A 21,222-nucleotide genomic window follows, 5' to 3' on the forward strand; every position below is an offset into this window, starting at 1 on the left:
AACACAGAGTACAGTTTTAAGTGTTTTAAAGAGAGCATGACATATTAGAAGAGGACGAGTAGAGGAGATAGTAAGATGGCAAGGAGAGTAATGACTGATATGTGAGTAAATCTGGCTCTAGGCACATAAAATAAATAAGGGAGCGTAAGATTCCTTATGTAATCATCACATTCTCACTGGTCATGACGTGAAATTTTGAAAGAAAGAAAAATGGTGAAGGAAAAAGCTTGGGTATTTTCTTGAAGAGGACTACCCACCTTAGGTTGAAGGAAATCCTTTTCTGATGAGAAGGTGATGAGGCACTGAAATGTCCTGCAAAACAAATCAACAGAGATGGATGCAGTGTACTAAATGAGGAAGAATGGTCAGCTATGCAGTACTTGCTACAACAGTCTTAATGAGTTAGTAGCCTACCATTTTCTTTCCTTTGGCTTTGTATGTTCGTGTTTTTAACATTAGTGATTTTACATTGGTAATTAGCCTTTTCAAAGCTGCCTTTAAGTCTTTAAAATTTCATACACTCTTGGATCATGAAAGTAATGTCTTGAAGTGTTCTTTATAATCTGGAAAATTATGACTGGCATCTTCACCATATACAGTTTGGCATTGTAAACTGGAAACAAAATATCCACACCAGTACAGCATGTCCCATGATGCAGTAAATAATCACTCTAGTTAAAGATAAAAATCTGGTCAAGAGCTTTCTTCTTGCAACACCTTTCAAAAAAGACTTCATCAGAACTTCCTGCAACTTGGGACTTGCTTTACTGCCGTGAATACTTTGTTTTTGGTTTACTTATTTAGTGCCAGTGCAAATAGGTTTGATGTTTCAGGTTAACATTGCCAACAATTTCGTACTAATGCAAAATTAATTTGTTTTCAGAAGAACATTAGTGAACCAGTAGTATGTATTGTCAGCAATATAACAGTTGTAGAGTAACTGGTTAATCATCTCACAGCAGCGTACAGCATTGTGCCTCCAAAACAAAACTTATGAGGTATGCTCCCAAAATCACACTATATAGTCTATGCACAGTAGAAATTAATTCATACAGGCACTGGTAACTCCTGCCTGTCTAGCAGAACTCATTTTCTTAAGTTCTATTTCAGAATGAAGGATACAAGTTAAGCCTGCCCAGTGAAACCAGAAATACATTTTTTCAAAGGAACCACTCGCCAGTTGGCATAAGAACTCTCAACCTAAACATGACCCTAACCTTAAAACTTTAACCCTAATCCTAGCACTGAAAGTTTAACAACAGCCCTTACTCTGATACTAATTCTTAAACCCAACCCAAACCCTCATAACCCTAATCCAAAATTTAGAATCCTAAAACTCTAATCCTAACCCTAAATACCAAACAAAACTGCACGGCTCTCTCAGTTATACTCTTTCATATAGTCACTTCTCATCCAATAGAAGTAACCATGGCATACATATACACACAGTGGATATAAAAAGTGTACACACCCCTGTTAAAATGCCAGGTTTTTGTGATATAAAAAAACGAGACCACAATAAATCATTTCAAAACTTTTCCCACCTTTAGTGTGACCTATAACCTGTACAATTCAATTGAAAAACAAATAAATCTGTCAGGGGAAAAATATATATTAAATCAAGAGGTGCTTCAACAAAGTATTAGTTTAAGGGTGTGCACACTTATGCAACCAGCTTATTGTACATTTTTTTTACTTTTTATATTTTTTCCCCTAACAGATTTGTTTGTTTTTCAATTGAATTGTACAGGTTATAAGTCACATTAAAGGTGGGAAAAGTTTTGAAATTATTTATTGTGGCCTCATTTTTATATATCAGAAAGACCTGGGATGTGTACACTTTTTATATCCACTGTATGTACATAAATGAGATTCAGACAAGAAATCATGATTCCATTTGCCTTCCTTCTTTTAAGAAGTTGAAAATGTTCTCACTGCTTTTTCCTCATCTACTAAATTCTTAAAAGCTAACAAGGAAAGTAGAGTCATGTCCACAGATGAGCAAATATTTATTACCATTTCAAGGGTGCTCTTTCATGTTAGTAGCCTTTACTTTAGTGTCTGACTGTTCACTTTTTTAAAGCCCAGGTTCATACACAGGAATTATATTCTGTACCTATGTACCTAAACTATTATAGACTATAATAATGGCATATTTCTAGAAACATTAGAAAGACAGTTTAATCACTTAATTGCAAAGTAGTAACATAAAAAAGGCTTTTCTCCTTCTCACTCCCTTCCCCTTTCCTTTTCTGCACCTTTTTATAAGTTATGTAAGTGGCACCCAATATCATCTGAGTGTCTAAGTGGGCTTAAATGGTATTTTCACTATAAGGAGTTACATGCATTGGTAACATATGGGTACATTCATGCTTGTGAATAAATGTGGAATGGAAAACTAAAGGCAAGCTTCACAAGTTCTAGCCAGCACAAATGGACTCTTTCTTTGCTTTAACGCTAAAACCTGTAATTTGTATGTACAGTCATTCAGTACGATGAATAGTAGGTGTTCTTCTAGACAGGTAAATGGTTAACATTCTCTTACTGTAAACTGGCACCTGAAACAACCTCTCAAGTGATGGCCTAAATGATATGTTGGCAATTTTATCTGAATGACTATTAACAGGTTTGAGATTATTCCACACTTTGCATTAAAAAATAGTGCAGCATGATGACTTGCTAATGGGTATAGCATTGTTACATCACCCGTTTTTATCAGAAGTGCCAAGGGTCACCTTTTCTACAAGCAACTACTAATTGTTCATTGTCACTACATTCCTTTAATATTCACATACTAATCTCTCTAGTAACATATGACTGTACCTTAACCGTACACGTGTAATTAATTTGTTTTCTCTTGCTGTACTACGGAATGTCTTTGTCAAGAACAGAGTACTAGCTTTAAATCCTGAATCATCATTATCAATTAAAGTGCTAAGAGTGTGTGAATCCTATGCTGTCACTAAATAATGTGAGTGAAGGGTAAAAACAAGCAGTTTGCCAACGAGGTATACTACAGCCATATAAAACACAAATACCTTGTAAAGAATTGCCCAGAAGACAACCTGTAGTAGGACAAGTTGAATGGTACTTCACAGTTAAAAATTCAGTACAAAAGTAAAAAATCTCCAGTTAAGCACTTCCGTCCATAAATGAGAGTGAAGGGATTACGTGTCGCAAGTCTTTACAACTTGCCAGTTCACTGGCAACGGGCAGTCACCAAAACACCCACCGTTACACAGCTCCTGAGGCACTACTCTAACTCAAGTAATCTGTATCATATTCTGGGCTTTATTCCCCTCTGCCATGGAGCCAGGCCCTCATTTTTTTTTCTTTTGGTTAAATACTCTATCCAATAATTTCAGGATGCTGCAGTAATATATGTATGTAGGTTAATATGTGTATGTGTGTGTGTGTGTGTGTGTGTGTGTGTGTGTGTGTGTGTGTTTGTATTTATATATATATATATATATATATATATATATATATATATATATATATATTTATTTATTTATTTATGGGTCTTCTTTAAAACATCATAAGCCCACAATATTGAAGACCAAATCTTCAAGATGAAAACATCGAAACCTCACTTCAATGATGGACCCGGATCATTGAATCCATTGCCAGGGTAAGTAACCACTCCTCCCACAACTAACAAAAATGAAACCATACCATCCCCAAACTCCCCCAACTAAATGTACCAGTTCTAAGATCACACTACAATTAGGAAAAGGGGCATAGTTCACCTTGTTGGCCATCAGATTATGTACAGTGGGAATGAGGTTTTGATGCTTTTGTCTCAACAATTTGGTCTTGGATACTGTGGGCTTTCGATGTTTTCATAGACCCCTATATATATATATATATATATATATATATATATATATATGTTTGAATTAGTTATAATAATAATAACTTTGTGGTGTTAGAACCATCATAGTGTCATTTGCTTACGTAATGTGGACTTGTGTTCTGAGTAATGCATTTTGTGGAGTTGTCACTGCAAATTAAACCCTAGTGTGATCTGTTCTAGGCCACATGTATTTTGATCGCTTGATTTCTGTAACTGAAATCCTGTTGCATATACATCTTTTTGATTTTGTATACCAGAAATCAGTTGTGAATACTGACATTTAATTTATCTGGTTGCATAGTAAACTTGATTATAATCACTCTGTAGATGACTTTGGTTGTAGATGAAGAGGTTCCTTATGTCACAAAAGGAAATACTGCCAGCCCAGCTGTCTGGAATTTTGTAAATAATTGTGTCACTTGTGATTATTGATATGATTCATACAGAAGTGTGTGTAAATGTGTAAAATACTGAGCTAAAATGTAACCACAGTATGCCCTGCTAGCTTAGAATAGAAATGTATATAAACTATTGTAGTTGTGTAAATGTATACATTTTAAAAACTAGAACATGGAGGGTTAACTTGCAAAACTTCAAGAAAATAAGTTGAAATAAAATTTTTAAAATTGTGCCATAATGTTATCCGTCAATTTCAGTTCAGTAGCAGACACAATGTCTATTGCTAGAAATTTTGTATTGCCTTGGGAGAGAAGTAATTACTAGGTTTGAGATGTAGAAGTGTTTTATTGTTTTTATGATTTCCAGGATCTGCAAACATCTGAGAGATATGTATTTTTCACACAGAGATGCCAAATGCTACAATGGGGTTTAGCTTGGGAACTGAAGTCAGATGACAAAAAAATGATGTCATCCATGCTAACCCAGCAATAATATTTGATACTAATTTAAGAACTCTCTCAGAGAGAGACTGTGCATTTTGTGTCTTGTCTTTGACTTATAAACATCCACTCATCACCACATCTACACTTGTCTTGCTGTAAGTTTTTAGGGCACAGTAACTCTTTTTTTAGCAGTTTAGATGTTTTCTTTATTTGAGATTGTCCTGGAATGTTTTAAATATTTCCTCTGATTTTGAACTCTGATGTAACTGCTTACTTACTGAGTATTGTCTTGTGCTTTTACTATTTATTTATTATTAAATATATTTAAACCTACCTTTGTGGCTGATATCTGTGAGACACATTTAAGCTCTTAGAGTACTTGCATATCTGTTTGATGACACTGTACAGACCACTCCTAAACAGCCTTGCTTTTGGTCAGACTACCATTTGGATTATTAGTAATATTACACAGTAGGATTGGACACCCTTTGTTAAGGGCCATGGAGTAGCTGATAAAGAGTTGGCTGGTGGCAGCTGGAACTACCTTATAGTCTGGGAAGAATGGGGCATAGCTAGTAAACCTGTGCCAGCCTTTCCCAGGTGTGTGTGTGTGTGTTTGTATATAAATCAAATCTCAAAGTGTATGTATGTCAGCTACTTGGGCAGGGACATGAAGCACTGGTTGGACAGAGACTGTGCTGGAGGTTTTGGCTTAGACTCTCCTCTGAGATCTCACCCCTATAGCTGTGTCAGTGGGGAGTCTTATTGGGGATCTGGAGAAAGAGGAAGAAACCAGCCCCAGACTGACTGTGATCTCTGCATGCTCTTAAGGGAAACTGCACTTTAGTGTGTGTGTGTGTGTGTGTGTGTGTGTGTGTGTGTGTGTGTGTGTACGTGTACTTGTCATCCTCCCAGTGTGTACATTCTCCACTGCTGACAGTGGTGAAGATTGAAGCTTCTTGATTACTGGGCTAGTGCAGGGGCATCACATCTTAGATCAGTCCATTTACTCACTTACTAAGTACATAAATGTAATAGTAAGCATTAATGTTCTTAGTTATCTGACTACATGTGTCACAGCCTAGATTTGTTATCTTGGATTTAACTTGCTCTTAATAACATTTCTTCAATGTATCACCCAGTATTTATTCTTCCAGTTTTGTACCACTGATCTTAAAGGGAACAACGTCATATACTTCTCACAGCAAACTGTTGAAATTGGGTCTATATTACTAAATCGAAGCTTTAAATAGGTGAATACCACATCGACACATAATGATTGAAACAGGAACAGCCACTTCAGCTAATTTTTTTCCCAGGGGAAAAACTGCTTGGCTGTCATTGGAAATATGCCCTTTTCTCCACTGTAGAACAATCTCGGAGTTGGTATATTTAGTTTGGGGGTGTGGGGGCACAGCCCCCCACTTTTGTAGGGTTTGATAGTTTGTTTTAGTTTTGATCGGCCTAGTGATTTTTTTTCCATGAGAAAAGAATCGCTGAAGTGGCCGTTCATACTTTTGCTACTTTGATCATTATGTGTCGATGTAGTATTCGCCTATTTAAAGCTTCAATTTGGTAATATAAGACCCATTGAAATCAATATACTCTTGTCTGTGAATGAATTAAAAGAGGTCTGCTGTAACCATGCCTTCATGGCTAAAACATAATGACATACTAACATTTATTGGGACATGGTTTTAAAAGATTAGTAATTACCATTTATGAATGGCTATTAGCACATAAACAAAGGACATTACTTAATATACTTCCCCTTCTAATGGCAGACAGCCTTTTAACTTTAAGCACTTCTCTTAGAAACTCGTTTTTATTAAGCCCCAATCATTTCAGAGGACCCAGGCACCTTTGTCAATTTACTTTATATGTCATTTCTCATGTCTGAAGAGGGGGCTTTCCTAACTGTTGTGCCCCCAGAGTGTGAGTCCTAGTTTTATCTTTGATATTTTCCAACTGAATGAATATGACAAAATGAAATGCTGTTTCAAAAGTTTTTACATTTTATATTGGCATGTCATTTATGAGAAGAAATAATAATAAAAAAAAATCTATATAGCATTTTGAGACAAGTGCTGTATGATTTTGTTATACTGTTTTGCATATGGTCAAGATTTAGCTGTTTATAAGCTATTTCAGAATAGACCTAAGAAGAGAGAGATTCCAGTAAAACTACTGTGCCAAATCTTCCCTTAACATGTCTGGGCAAGACACCATATGTCCCTAGCAAAATGTGTAGAATTTACTTAACAGCTGCTACTGTGCTGAGATTTTTTGGATATTTTGCCAGTGTTTTCATTTCATTTAATCCATTTAAACTTTTGTCTTTGTGTTTTCAGGGATAGTTAAAAATGTGCAGAAAAAAAAAACAAGGTAAAAATAAGACCAAGTAGACAACTTAAAATATTAGAATTATTTCATGCAGCTTGTAGCATTTCTCTAGCTATTCCCTTTCTCCCTTATTTGTTCTTTATGGAGTATCACCATTTTGTGATTTTATAGAGAAGAGTACATGATTTTTTTAGCACCTCACCAAACTAAGACATAGTTCATTTGAAACACATCAGTCAGTACTGATGTTGAACATTATGACATCACAGGCCAGGTGTAATAAGAAACTGCCAGTAGTATTATTCATAAGCAAACACTATACACTTTTTGAAAAGTCTCAACTTATGCACTCTGTTTTCATGGCAGCAAATGAAAGAAATCAGAAGAAATTTGAAAATAAAAAAACTGAGACTGAAGGGAAAATTGTTGAACACGTTAACATTTTCAAGTATCTGGGAGGGATGGTTGAGAAGGGAAGTCTGAATGAGGAGCTTAAACCTGGAATCAGAGGTGCTGCAGCTAACTGGCACAGTATCATGAGTAGTGTACTCACATAAGAATGTCAAAGAACTGAAAAGTAAGGTGCATAAACAGTGGTGTGACCATTGCTTCTGTACAGGAAAGATAGCGGGGCAATGAAGGCAGAGCATGAGGAAGCTTAAGGTGATGTAAAAGAAGTGCCCGAAATGGGTGGTAGGATGTACAGTGTGAGACAGATGAAGAAATAAGGACAACAGAACAGAAGGCAAAACAACCCCAGTTACAAAGAAGGTCATGGAAAACCTATTACTGTGGCTTGGTTTTATGAACAAGAAAACATAAAATGATTTGTTAAAGCAGATTTGTGAGAGAATGGAAAAAGGCAAGAAGAGATAAGGATGTCCTGCTATGGGATGGATGGATTACATGGGAGAATACCTGTGACAGTCAGACATGACTGCTGAAGAAGGTAGGAGAGTAGCATTGAATCAAGAGAGGTGACAACAGTTGACCTGACACTCTAAACCCATGTAGAAAATGGGGCAAAAGGGAGCTGATAAAGATCAATTTATGTTATCACGGATGGTGACTATTTAACGATTTGTCATTCTTGCTTGTGCTTATAACTTTCAACTGTCAAGAATTTCATAATCTCTTGATTTTTATCTCAAACTTTTGGTGTGTTCTTCATAAAATTTGTGTTTTTTTTGGCAAAGCATTGTGGATTGAAGTCACTAAATAATGGCAGATATATATATATATATATATATATATATGCATTTTAGACTTCATACCCTTCAGAAAATGCATACTAATGTAAAACCTGTTATTCTAGCAACTTTTTTTGTCTAAATACTGTTTGTATAATATAATATTTCCCACATATTTTAACCAAAATATCACTGCAGTGTAGCAGATCAATCAGGAAAAGCCTGTCCATCCTTCTTGAGTAAATAGGGGCACACAGCAATGAGTCCTACAGAGTATCATTAAGTTGCAGCTTAACAGCAAACAGAACAGAGGCAGGAGGGGTGCTTGACATTGAAAAGGAACAGCCTAGAAATAAAAAATAGCAAAGATTAAAAAAAAAAATCCCCATTACAGTTTTACTTTTTTATGTAGTCCATGTAGATTTTGACAAGGTATCACCCTTTTTGAAAGTATGGACATGTAAGATCTTCCTTCCACAGTATGTTAGTATTGTTAACAACAACCCAATTTTAGCTAAACTGCTTTCTTCCAAGCTTTTGGATAATGCATCATGTAAAGACTGACAGTTTGAAATTTGTAAGTGAACGTTTCCCATTTTACTATGGTGTCACACAGCCATCGCATGGCTGAAGATAGTAAAATAAGTATCTTAACACTTAAATATACAACTATTTCAGTGCTTTAAAAAAAAGTTGTGCAATGAAAGTAGACTGTGCAAGATTTACAATTTCTACTCTTCTTCCCATTTGATACTTAAATCATAGGCTACCATCTTATTAGAGTTTGCACTGGGATGGTAACTCCTCATCTCAGCTGCCTGTGTTATGCAGGTACATGTAACAGGGGACAGAACTTCCCTTTACTGTAAGGCTTTGTAAGTATTTTGGTGACTTCCTGAGAAAGCCACCACTTCAGTTGTGGGTCTGTATACTGCTCTCAGTTATTTATACATTCTGTCAAGCTAATCCATGGTGCCCAACAAATGAGTGCTCCAATGCATTATGATCTCACCTCTTCTATAATTATGGAAAGTAATTCATTTCTTTGTATTGTGCCTTTTCTATGAAAGGGCAAAGGTTTTGTACCTTTCACCATTTAACTTCAGGTTCTGGTCTATATTTTGTCCCACTTAGTCTTTGCTGTAAAATAAACTTCTTCACAAAGTGGTATCACTGCAACATAATTTGTATCAGACACATTTCCACCTGATCTATTGCTCTGTTTGCCAAAACCAGTTTGAATTCTCCCATGGCTCTAATTCTGTCACCATATGTGGGAGGTGGTTAATGCTTCTACAACTCTAGTGGTTAAAAAAACTCCATTCCCTACTCATCTTGTATTTTATAAAGATCACCTTTATTTGCATTACAATACAAAAAAGAAATCACATTTTAAGCAATCCACTTTTTAACAATAATAATCTTTTGTAGGTAACTTTGGTTGGTTCTTTATCATAAAAATAATCTTTTAATGCTTTAAAAATACATTTGTTACCAATAGTGCAAGACATACCCTCATTTCCTTTAAACATCAATTACTTACATTACAAATCATCTTCAGCTCTTTCCTGTTCTCGTTTCCTTGAGTACAACTTAAGAAGGACTCAACTCGCTGATATCAATGTGTTGTGAACTTAGCCTGATGAAAAAAATAAAAATAAGCCAGTGCCTCACACCCCTCCCCTGTCCCCATACTGACTCCCTGCAATCTACTGCTGTATTGTTGCACAACCATGGAGAAAAGAGATAATACCGCAGACAGTGAATAGCTGCTAATGCACACACAACATTTGCATTGATAGTGAAAATCACCAAGTTTCAAATTGGTGACTTAAAACTGACAGGCTAAAACCTCTTCTGTTGTAAAATGGTCAACCAGTAGGCTTGACAACATGACTGTATACTTATTATAGTTATCCTCTCAGTTTACTTTTCTTTAAACCCTCTCTTTCCTTTTTCTGGTAAGATAATACACAAAAGTCCTTTACTAAAAAATAAACTTTTTGTATCTTAACACAGTGTAGGACATATCTTCAGTAAACAAACTTTCAATTAGAAGGAACTTCTATATTTGCAATGCTAGATTTCAGCAGTTAAAATAAAACCTCACATCATAGTGTACAAACCATACTGTGCCAGCCTTATTATGTCATAACATCTTTGCTGGCTGTTTATTTTATCAACCAAACCACTTTTTCACTAGGAATGAAAACAAAGTTCTATTATCAGATTGTCTTCTCTTCTGTTTAAAATTACCTTCTTGGAAGTGTCTGCAGTGGTCAGTTACTGCAGTCTGAAATGATCAGTCATGTCGAAAATTAGAGGAGTTCCTGAATACAACCACCACAGTATTCTTCTAGTACACATCCTTTTACTCCTAGACAATATTGACATAAATATATCAGAATCTTTGAGCTACAGTTTGCATTTCGACATTATCATAATGATCCAAGGGGGGACCTTCTACTTTAATACAGGGAAAAATCACCATAAATTATTGTTCATTTATCTAATATAAGACCACAGTCATCTTCTTTCAGCTTTTCCTGGTTAGGGGTCACCACAGCAGATCACCTGTCTGCTCCTGATTGGCAGTGGAGTTTTACGGTGTCGAGTTGCCAGCCCGGCACCCAACCTTCCACAGAAGGCACACACACGTACGCACCTAAGCCTAGGGCCAATTTAGAGTGTCCAATCCACCTACAGCATATCTTTGGGATGTGGGAGGAAACCGGAGCACCCGGAGGAAACCCATGCGACCACAGGGAGGACATGCGACCACAGGGAGGACATGCAGACTTTGTGCAGAAGGCACCCCAGCCAAAGATCGAACCAGAGAACCTCTTGCTGTGAGGCTGCAGTGCTAACCACTGCACCACCACGGCCGCCCATAAGACCACAGTCTAGTAATGCCAAATATTATTCACCAAATCGGTTATAGGGCTTTGGTAAACAATTACACCTCCATTAGCAGTTATCAGAAATATTTGCATCACCATTTAACAAGCCTAACTATCTTTCCATGAAGGTGTGAGCATATCTTCTGAAGGAACTATACCCAAGAAGTTAGTCTGAAGATGGAACAGCAACATCAGTGCTCTAACCCAGTCAACAAATAGACTAAAAAATACTCACCTACCATGTTTAACCAGCAAAAACTTAAAAAAACAAGTGCCCCTTGGATAACTAAAAATATAACTGCTGATATCACCTCACATATTGTTTCAGATGTCCTGGCAAATATTACCCAACTTGTCTGCAGCATCCATCCACAACCCCTTTTCCCATTTTTGCACATGACGTTGGGGTGTCACTGCAACAGCAACAATCATCCAGAGCCAAAGTTCACACTGGCAGGTGGCAGTCACAATTATGCTAAACATTTCACTAGGCAAAACTATCCTTTTCACTTTCATCTTTGCAGGAATTTCAGGAAAAAAAGGAACTGTCCATTTAATTTTTAGTGTTTCCTTTCAACCCATTCATTCAGTTTATATATTCACCTCCAAGATCCCAAGTTGAGTACCCCACTCTTGTAAAATCCTGTTTTTTAATTTATGTATTTATTTTTATTTTTTCCTTCGTCAGATGTAATTTAAATGTTGTCACCACTTACAAGGACAATACACTTCTTAACATAAATGGTTATATTCAGCTGAATTACCTGAAAGGTAAAAACTTGCTTGTATGACTTCATTGTCAAACAAACAGACTGACTTGTATGCCTCACAACTATTTCTTTAAATCATCTATTTAAAAAATAAAGCTTGTTTCTTATATTAATTTACAGACAAATAATAGGTTATCTTCTTCACAGTACTGTTGCGTTTAAATCATTAATGGAACTTTATGATACTATAATATCTAAACCTTCTTTTGTTTGGAACATTCAAAACCCATCTAATAAAATGTTCTCTTCATTATCTGAAAGGTGACAGCCTCAAATATATTGATTTTTTCATTATAGATGTAACCATCCTTAAAGCAAAAAAGCCTAAATATGTATTACCCTTTCATCTACTACTGTTAACCTTACTTTTGTCATGTAAATAAACACACACACACACATGCGCTATCAGAGCAACAAAATGAACAGTTAAGTAAAACAATCACATTGTTAGATTTGGTTCTGGTCTTTCAGTATAAGAAAGTAATATACCATTTAATGTTTGAACCAGTATTGATTATAGAACCATTACCATTAATAAAGTTCCACTGATTAGTCATGTTATACCCTCTGTCGTTAATGAATATTACTATTGAAATTGGTCAGCCTTAAGAAAGAAAGAATACCTGTAGTAACATTACCAAAATCAGTGTTTTCTATTTGAACATGATACTCCATTGAACAAGAAATTTCTTGTACAGACCTTTTTTCAGAGTTAGCCAAAATATCTAAATGGTGAACATGATAGACTTTCAGGATGGCTGCACACTGAGTAACAGCTTAATTTCAGCTCTCCCAATGTGAAAACAGAAACTCAGAAAAGAGAACCAGTGAATTTGTCATTCTGAGTAAATTTCAATAACTGACTAGTAAGTGTACTGCCTTGATGCTAGCAAAAGAGAAATTCAGAGAACCTGAAAGAAAATCAGTCACAAAAGGCGAGGAGAAAACATTGTCTGAGAAGAATCCTGCAGCTGTTCAACAAAAAAACAGTTCAAGCTCCAGCTTTGGTGAAAGACACAACTTCAGTAATCTGGAGTAAAAAGTGAGTCAAGTGTGCTCAGAGCTGATTAAAATAAATGTAACACTGAAATAGTAGGTCAAATGACATAACAAAAGGCTGAAAAAAATGGAAGAAGCTTTAAACAGATATTCAGATACAAATGCAAAAATCAGAGGATGAAATGAAGAAAAGTCTGGCTGAGTATGAGACTGCTCAAGAGGAGATATATCAAAAAATGGTAGGATTAGAGGACAGAGCATGTGCAGAAACCCTGAGATTTTCTGAAGCACCAGAGAAACTGGAAGGAACAGACTGTATTAATTTTATGAAATCACAAATAAGCAACTGCACTGGTGTTCCACAGCAGGAGTTGTTAACTGAAAGGGCACATCATGTGTACACTCCAAACCAGGCCATGAAAAAGCAGCCAAGACCTTTACTAGTAAAGATGCAAAATTTATTCCAGCAATCAGGAAGTGTCGAGAAGCAGGTGTCAGATTCAAGCTGCTGTACCCAGCTATCTTCAGAATATTTTTTTCCTGGAGGGTCAAAGTCATTCTTTGCTGAACATGCCATGAAGAAATACAAAAGTTTGTCCAACAAAAAGTGAGCTATTAAACAGAAGGGGATTCTGCTGCTTGTTTTTCTGATGATAAAATCATGGATAAGTTATGCCAATGAAACCTTTTCCAATGCTTTAAAAGAAAATGCTTGAGAGACAGAAAAAAGCACAGGAGTTGACTAGAAGAACCAGGAGTACTGTGGAAATGAAACAGAGATTGGAGTTAGAAGATGGAGATCAACAGGAAGAAAATCAGCATCTTGGAAATTAAGGAATAAATGAGGGATTACAGTGCATCAGTTATATTTTTGAAATATGATGGAATACGAGAATCTGGAAATATTGGAATTTTTTGACTTTGTTTAGCTTTTAGGGGACTCCAAAGTATATGCCCTGCTGCATGTCATTAATGTTTGGAAGAACATTATTGGATAGGAAGATGAAGGTAGAAGTGATTTTAAGTAAAACATTTTGTTCTTGATGGTGTTTTTGTAATACAGAACATACAGTGCATGCAATAAAGTAAAGCTTTTTCATTTATTTGTGCATGTAATAGGGATACAAGTAAGCAGAAATGTAGGAACTGCAGTATAAAAAGAGAAGAAAGCATGAACAAAAGCTCATGACATAAGTAAAACTGATATGCTTTTTCTTACTTTTGTATAGGACAATGACTGCATTAAGGCCCCTTGGCTTGATCTACCAGCAAGTTTTATGGGGAAGCAAGTAAATAAAAAAACACTGAATATAATGGAAAGTTTTCCTCTAGCAATTAAATTTTCACAGTGCAACATGAGAAGCTTGAAGTGGAAGGCAACTGTGTACCTGGTCCTCATGTTTCTAGAGAGACAAGCTGATAAGGGCTATAAAACAGTTGAGACATTTTTTTCAGTGGCTAGGAGATAATGCTTTCTGAAAACATTCACATTTTCTACATCTGGGAAAGAAATAAAGATAAGACAAAACTAGGCAGTATTTAACTGAGGTAGAAGCAAAGGCTGTACTATGCACCTTAAACAGGGATAACCTTCATTATAGGTTAATTCAAGCCTGTTAGTGTGGCTGTCAGTCTGTGACAAATGTTCCTATTAAGAGGATTAAACTTCATTATTTGAAGATGTACATAGTTTTGTGTGTGTGTATTACGTTAATAGGTTCTGTGTGTGTGTGTTTTGAGGGTTATCATTAAAACAAAAAGTCTTGTAAGATGGGACATAGGTTCAAATGGATATGTTCTGAAACAACTGTATAAAAGGTCAACCTGCCAAAGCATGTACCACAAAAGCTGAAACTAGGTATTTGTTAAAAAACTGTTATACATAAGAGATGGTAATAATAACTTATCAAAATGACAGCATTTTTCATATTATTATTAAATCCGAATGGTCTCACAATATTTAAAAAAAAGAGAGTAGTGGACTATATTGAAAAATGCAGATCACAAAAAAACTATGCTACAGGAGACACATTTGGAATGAAGTGAGCATGTGAATTTGATAAACAAAGGATTTCAGGATGGTTATTCAGCAGAATACTGCGGTGGTGGTGCTGCGGTAGCATTGTCGCCTCACAGTTAGACGTTGCCCGTTCGATTCTCAGTTAGAGCATCTTCTGTGTGGTGACGTGTGAACGGGCGTTCCTTCGTTGAAGGTTATGCGATAGGCCCGGCAAGCCAGCACGTAAAACTCTACTGCCAATCATTAGCTGACCGGAGTTCCGCTGTGGCGACCCCTAACCGGGAAAAGCCGAAAGACACAAACAAACATCTGTGACAAAGGAAAGGGGGAGTATGTATATTAACTGGAAGAGGAGCTCCAATAGTGACAGAAGGGGAGAAGATAATGATAGATTTGTAGTAACAAGGCGTTACTGGCAAGGGAGAAGGATTATGCTGGCATGTATTTATATTTCACCTAGAACTGCTACAATGGAGCTTAAGAAAAAATTCTATGAGAAATAATAAGCTTTCAGCAGGAAATATGACTTATATTTGGGGACTGGAATTTGACTGGAAGCAGTGAGAATTTATCAGGGGGCCTTAAAGGGAAAAAATAAAAGACGGTAGATTTTTGAAGAAATTTATGAAAATATTTGGTATGGAAGATGTGAAGTCAGTAGTAGGAGTTCAGAGATAATTTACTTACTACTCCCCAAGATACAAAAACTAGGCTATGCTAGACAGAAATTATATTTTGCAGGAACATGTGCATTTAACTGAAAGTTTTGATATGCATCGGGTAACTATTTCAGTTCACGTGCCAATACTCAGTAAAATAAAAATGCAGGGTAATGAAATAAAAATGAGGCTCTGCTGTTTTCCCAGCTATCTGTTAAATAGAGAGAATTTTAAAGAATGGGTAGTGGAAATTATTTGGAAGTTATTAGGAAAGATAAAAATTTCTTCTGAAAATGCAGTTAGGGAGGGAATGAAATAAAATTAAAGTGGAATTTAAAAATAGAGTGGAATTTAAAGAAAAAGAGAGATGATTAAGAAATAAGAATTATTTATGTTAAAGTATTGCAGAATGGGGGAATCTCAAAGAGCAAAAGGTGGCACAATAGCACAGTGCTAAAGGGAAAATAAGGGACTACCTTGATGAAATGCATGCATTTAGAAAGAGTGTTATGCAACTGTTTTTCATAGTAACTCCAGAACACATAAGCTTTTAGCAGAATGGCTCAGGCAACAGAAAATAGAAACGGTTGTTGCTAAGATTAGCGAGCCTATAACAAGGAAAATAATTATTGTAGAGATATTACAAATATTTCAGAAGTGTTATAAAAAGCTGTATAAAGCAGAGAAATGTAGAAATCAAGAAAGTGTACAAATGGAAGTTTTACAGAAGGATTAAATAACCAAGGTTAGAGACACACCAGATCCAGCTTCATTATAGGCCCATTTTGATTCTTAAACCATGATTATGAAGTGTTTGTCTATAATGGCTAAAAATGGCAAAGGTGATGCCAAAATTGATAGTTATGGATCAATGTGTTTTTGTGTAGGGAAGGCAAACATCTGACAACATTAAAAGAACAATGATGATCCAGAGGCAATCAGAATGTAAGAAAATACCACTGTTGTTGGGTCTTGATGTAGGGAAAGCATTTGATAGAGTAGTCTTGGATTTTATGATTAGGGCGATGGAAGAATTTGCATTCCCCAGATAAAATTTTAAGGCTGATTATAAGGCTGATTATGAGGATATATGAGGGAGTGGAGGTGAAAACTAGTGTGTGTGTGTGTGTGTGGGGGGGGGGGGCTCCTCTGTTATAAGTTCTGTTTGGCCAAGGGAACAGGCAGAGGTGCCTTCTTTCCCCTTTATTTGAGTTATATTTAAAACCATTGGCAAATGAAATAAGGGACTCAGAAATTCAAGGTATGGTAATCAAGAAAAGTTGGCTTTACTTTCACATGATATTCTTTTATACCTGATAAAACAAGAGAAGGACATATATATATACTAAGAAAGTTTTGATTGATATGTAGATGCTTTTGGTTTGAGGACCAGGTGCCCTGAATGCCTCTTCCTGCCATGTGTGCCCCCCAGGCATAATCTGAAGCATCTCTCGTTAGGCTCTGCCTGGCTGAGGGTAGTGAGAATGGCTGCCCTTGTTTTGGTGACAAGCCTTTGTCCACCATCGAAATTCCTATTGCAAGCAGGGAATTAGAGTAATCATTGTTTCCAGACTGTGGCAATGTTGTGTCTAGACACTTATTAGGTACCATTGAATTTTCCTCATATGCACTCTTGCATATGGAATTAGTAAGATGCAGGATGCCATGAAGCCCAAAGCCTGCAGAATTTTTCTTGCAGATAACTGGGCCTTTGTTGCCATTTCCTTGAAAAAGGTAGCCATTTGTCTTTGTTTGTCTGGAGTGAGATAAGCCATCTGGACAGTTGTATTTAAGCTTGCACCCAGGAATATTATCTCTTGACAGGGTACTAGTTTTGATTTATTTTTTTGTGACTGTGTACCCTAGGCATGTTAAAAGTCTTATCACAAACATCAGATGCTGTAGTAGAATGTCCTTGTTCTCTGTTTGTATGAGGCAGTCGTCCAAGTAAGGACATATCTGTATTCCTCTTTGTCTGCAGTAAGCAATTACTGGTGCCAGGCACTTTGTGAAGACCCTGGGCGTAGTAAATAAGCCAAAGGGCAGTGCAGCGAATTGGTAATGCTTTGAGCCAGCCTTGAATCTGAGGTATCTTCTGCATGATTGCCTGATTGGGACATGCAGGTATGCCTCTTTTAGGTCTAAAGTCACGAGCCAAGCCTTGCTACCCAGCATGGGCAGAAGCTGTTGTAAGGTCAACATCTTGAATTTTGGTATATCCAGGATAGTGTTTAGAATAGGTAGGTCCAGTATTGGTCTCCATGCTTTGTCCTTTCTGGGTACCAAGAACAGTCTTGAGTAAAATCCTTGTCCCTGCTCTTGCTGTGGCACTTGTTGAATAGCCCTCATGTCCATGAGAGCTGCAACTTGTTTTTGAGCCTCTGCCCATTGATTTTTTGGCAGGTCTGGCCAACCGTTTGCCCTTGGCAGGGTATGGAAATGAAACTTTTAGCCTTGTGACACTATGTCTAGAACCCATTTGTCCTGGGTTATAATGTGCCAATTTTGAGAAACAAGTGCTAGTTTTCCCCCTAAGGGTGCTGCCAGAAGATAAGTGCTTGGTGCAGGCAGGGGGAAGTCATTGGGACTGTTCCCTGTATGATTGTGCTTTGTCTTCTCCACCTTTATAGGTAGAAGCACTCCACTGCTTAGGCCTGTAGGATACTTGCGTCCGTGATCTGCCTCTAGGGCATCTGGATCTGCCCCTTTGAGGTCTGTGTGAGACTGAAAAGGACCAGTTCTTTGTAAGCCAGTGTCTGCTAAATCTAGGTGGCTGTACCTGTAAAAAATCCTTGACCGTTTGCATAGATTTAGCTTTGTCCTCCATTTTCTTTAACACCTCTTCTGCCTTAACACCAAACAAGGTATCATGTTGTATAGAAACAGACAACTGGTGCCAGAGCCATGGCCTCAAGCTAAACGCCAAAAAGTGTACAGTCATCCCCTTTGGCAAAAACAAAGTGCCCACAAATTACCACATAGGTGGTAATCCATTAAGTACAGAAGAAGTAATTAGGGACCTGGGGACCCAAGTTGATAGCAATCTCTCATTTGACAACCACGTGGCCAAAGTGGTTAGAAAAACATTTTATATAGCCCACCTAATCATGAAGGGATTCACATCTAGATCAGGGGAGGTCATCGTGCCTCTTTACTCATCCCTCATCAGGCCCATAATTGAGTACAATGCCCCTTTTGGGATGTACCTTACCAGACACCTGCAGCAACTGGAAAGACCCCAAAAGTACCTCACCAAGAGGATCAAGGGGCTGAAACAGATGCCGTATGCTGCCTGGTTAAAGAAACTCCAGCTCTACTCAGTGGCATACCGCCTGCTCAGAGGCGATCTGTGCCTGATGTATAAAGCCATGTCCAACCCGGAATTAATGGACATGCTGCACCTCAGAAAATCCAAATCCCATCGAGCTACGCGCTCGAGGGACTTAAACCTCAGCACTGAAATAAATAGGACATGCTGGAGGGACAGATTCATAACCCAGAGGCTCCCTTCACTCTGGAATAAAATCCCAGTCCAGTTTAGGCAGAGTCCCTCAGTGACTCTATTCAAGAGGAATCTTGATGAGTGGATGGGAGATCGTAGGTTTACCCCGGGTATCACTTCTGTGTCACTGTTAGACAGAGGCACAGTATACTAACCTCGAAAAAGGGCATAGCAAAATTAATTTAAAATGGGTGGCGAAAGCCATACACACTCTGGCTAGGCTTATAAATGCCCTAGGGCAGATAGCCTAGTATGAACCCATGAACCTATGAACCTATGAACCTATGAATAAAGGAACATTTAATAATTTTGCTTTAACATGGTCGGGCAGAGTTTGTTCCTTTAACCAAGCATGCCTCCTAATGACAGAACCCGTAACAGCGGCCCTGCAGGAGGCCTCCAGAGAATCAAACCCACATTGCAAAGTATGCTTTCCAACTTGTTCAGCTGCATGCAATAAATCCTGCATTTCTTTGTTTTCTGCACAATCAGAATTTGCCATCATTTTCTGTTTAAGCAGTGTCATGATATATTGCTGATATTTGAGCATATGAAACTGGCAATTTAAGGCCCTTATAGCCAAAGTAGCAGATGTGTAAATCTTTTTTACCCATCTATCCAGTGCCCTAGAATCCCTGTCAGAGGGGGTAGGGTTTTTTGCAGTAGAAGCCTTGACCCCTTTTGGACCCTGAGAAATTGTTTCTGGGTCTGCAGTAGGGTTTTGAAAAGGAATTTATGAAAGTCAGGGACCCTGTAGTATCTGTCCGGCTTAACAGGAGCTGGAGGTAAAGAGTCAGGGGTCAGAATAGACTCCGAGGACATCATCTACAATGTCCAACACAGGTGGAATAGCTAGAGCCCTGTGTTGAGGTAGTGAAAGGAAGTCTCTGAGCCTTTTCTTAGATTCTAAAAAATCTTGGCTCTCCCAGTGGAAGTGCTCCCTCATAGTATGCAAGGTTTCCCCAAAAGAGTAGTCCTCAGGAGGAGAAGCTGAAGGAATTGATTCTTCACCATCAGAATCCTCATAGGGGGGAAGGGAATATTCCTGATCATAGGAGGAATCAGAAGAAATGGGAACCTGATCTGAAGATTCATAGTCTGTATCTTGCCTAGGCATCTTATCAGGAGGGGATGGGAACCCCTGATCAAAGTAATTAAGTCTTCGGCCATTTTGAGCATCTGTTTTTTGGGCATGGAGGCCTGTCCTTGTGGCTGGTGAACTTGTTTCTTTGCCTTTACAGGTGTTTTAGTCTTTGTCTTTGAAGTCAGTTTTATATACAATTGTTTAGGTCTGAATACGTCCTCAGAAGCCGATGACTGCTCAGCGGCTACGGACCCATCTGAGGGAATAATCTCCAAGGCTCCAATACCTTGAGTTTCCAGCGCCCTGGCCGACTCCACATGGGAGTCGGTAGCGGCCTGCGACTCTAAAGTAGCGGGCACCAGGGGCTGCGAAAGTGCCTCACTGAGAACCGGCGACTTGCTTAGGAGAAGCTTCGTCGTCGGTTTTTTACCTTGGTTGCCTGTCTTTTTCTTTTTCTTTGCATCTTTTGTGAACTCCGGTAGTCAAATGGCTATCCAACGACATTGTATAATTAAATCTTCGCCCAAAACAGCTTAATGCAGAATCGTACCGACGCTTAATAGTGCGTTGGTTAAATTTAGCACAAAACCGACAACTAGCAACGTCGTGGTCAGGGCCTAGGCAAGGAATACAGTAAGAATGAAAGTCATGAGGTATTTGCTTCCCACAAGAAATACAATTACTAACTTTTTCTGACATCGGTCTGGAGCAAGAAAAAAGTTTCCCCAACAGGGTACTTAGCTTTTAATGAAGACTTCGGATCTGAAACTTGAACACGAAAATCTCAGGAGTCTGCCGACCGGCACTTGCGAACTGCTTCTGCTTCGGGAACCACTCCAAGAAAGACTGAATAAAATGGCATCGGCTGCATCTTTTATATCCCTGACAACCTGATGTCAGGGAAGAGGCTTCAGCAACCGACGCAGGACCCAAGACTTTGGAATTCAGGCTGACTGAGGGCAACCTGCCAGCAGGATAACCTAAATGTAATGACTGCAACAGTGAAACACGAAGAACATCGTCATCTTCAGACAATTTATATTGGAATATACCAAGG

General features: G+C 37.8%; 1 long non-coding RNA gene across 3 annotated transcripts in view; it reads right to left on the reverse strand.

Moving 5' to 3' along the window:
- Positions 1-21,222, reverse strand: part of LOC122790798 — a 280,435-nt gene that overhangs the window by 202,129 nt on the left and 57,084 nt on the right. The window contains exon 4 of one of the 3 annotated variants that reach the window (XR_006363040.1): positions 258-312. The exons of the other annotated variants lie outside the window; for them this stretch is intronic. This is a non-coding gene — a long non-coding RNA (uncharacterized LOC122790798). The remainder of the gene's footprint in view (positions 1-257; positions 313-21,222) is intronic. 3 annotated transcript variants of the gene reach the window in all.

This window comes from Protopterus annectens, chromosome 16.part0 (assembly GCF_019279795.1).
Source record: "Protopterus annectens isolate FY-2018-M chromosome 16.part0, PAN1.0, whole genome shotgun sequence".
Classification (NCBI taxonomy): Eukaryota; Metazoa; Chordata; order Ceratodontiformes; family Protopteridae; genus Protopterus; species Protopterus annectens.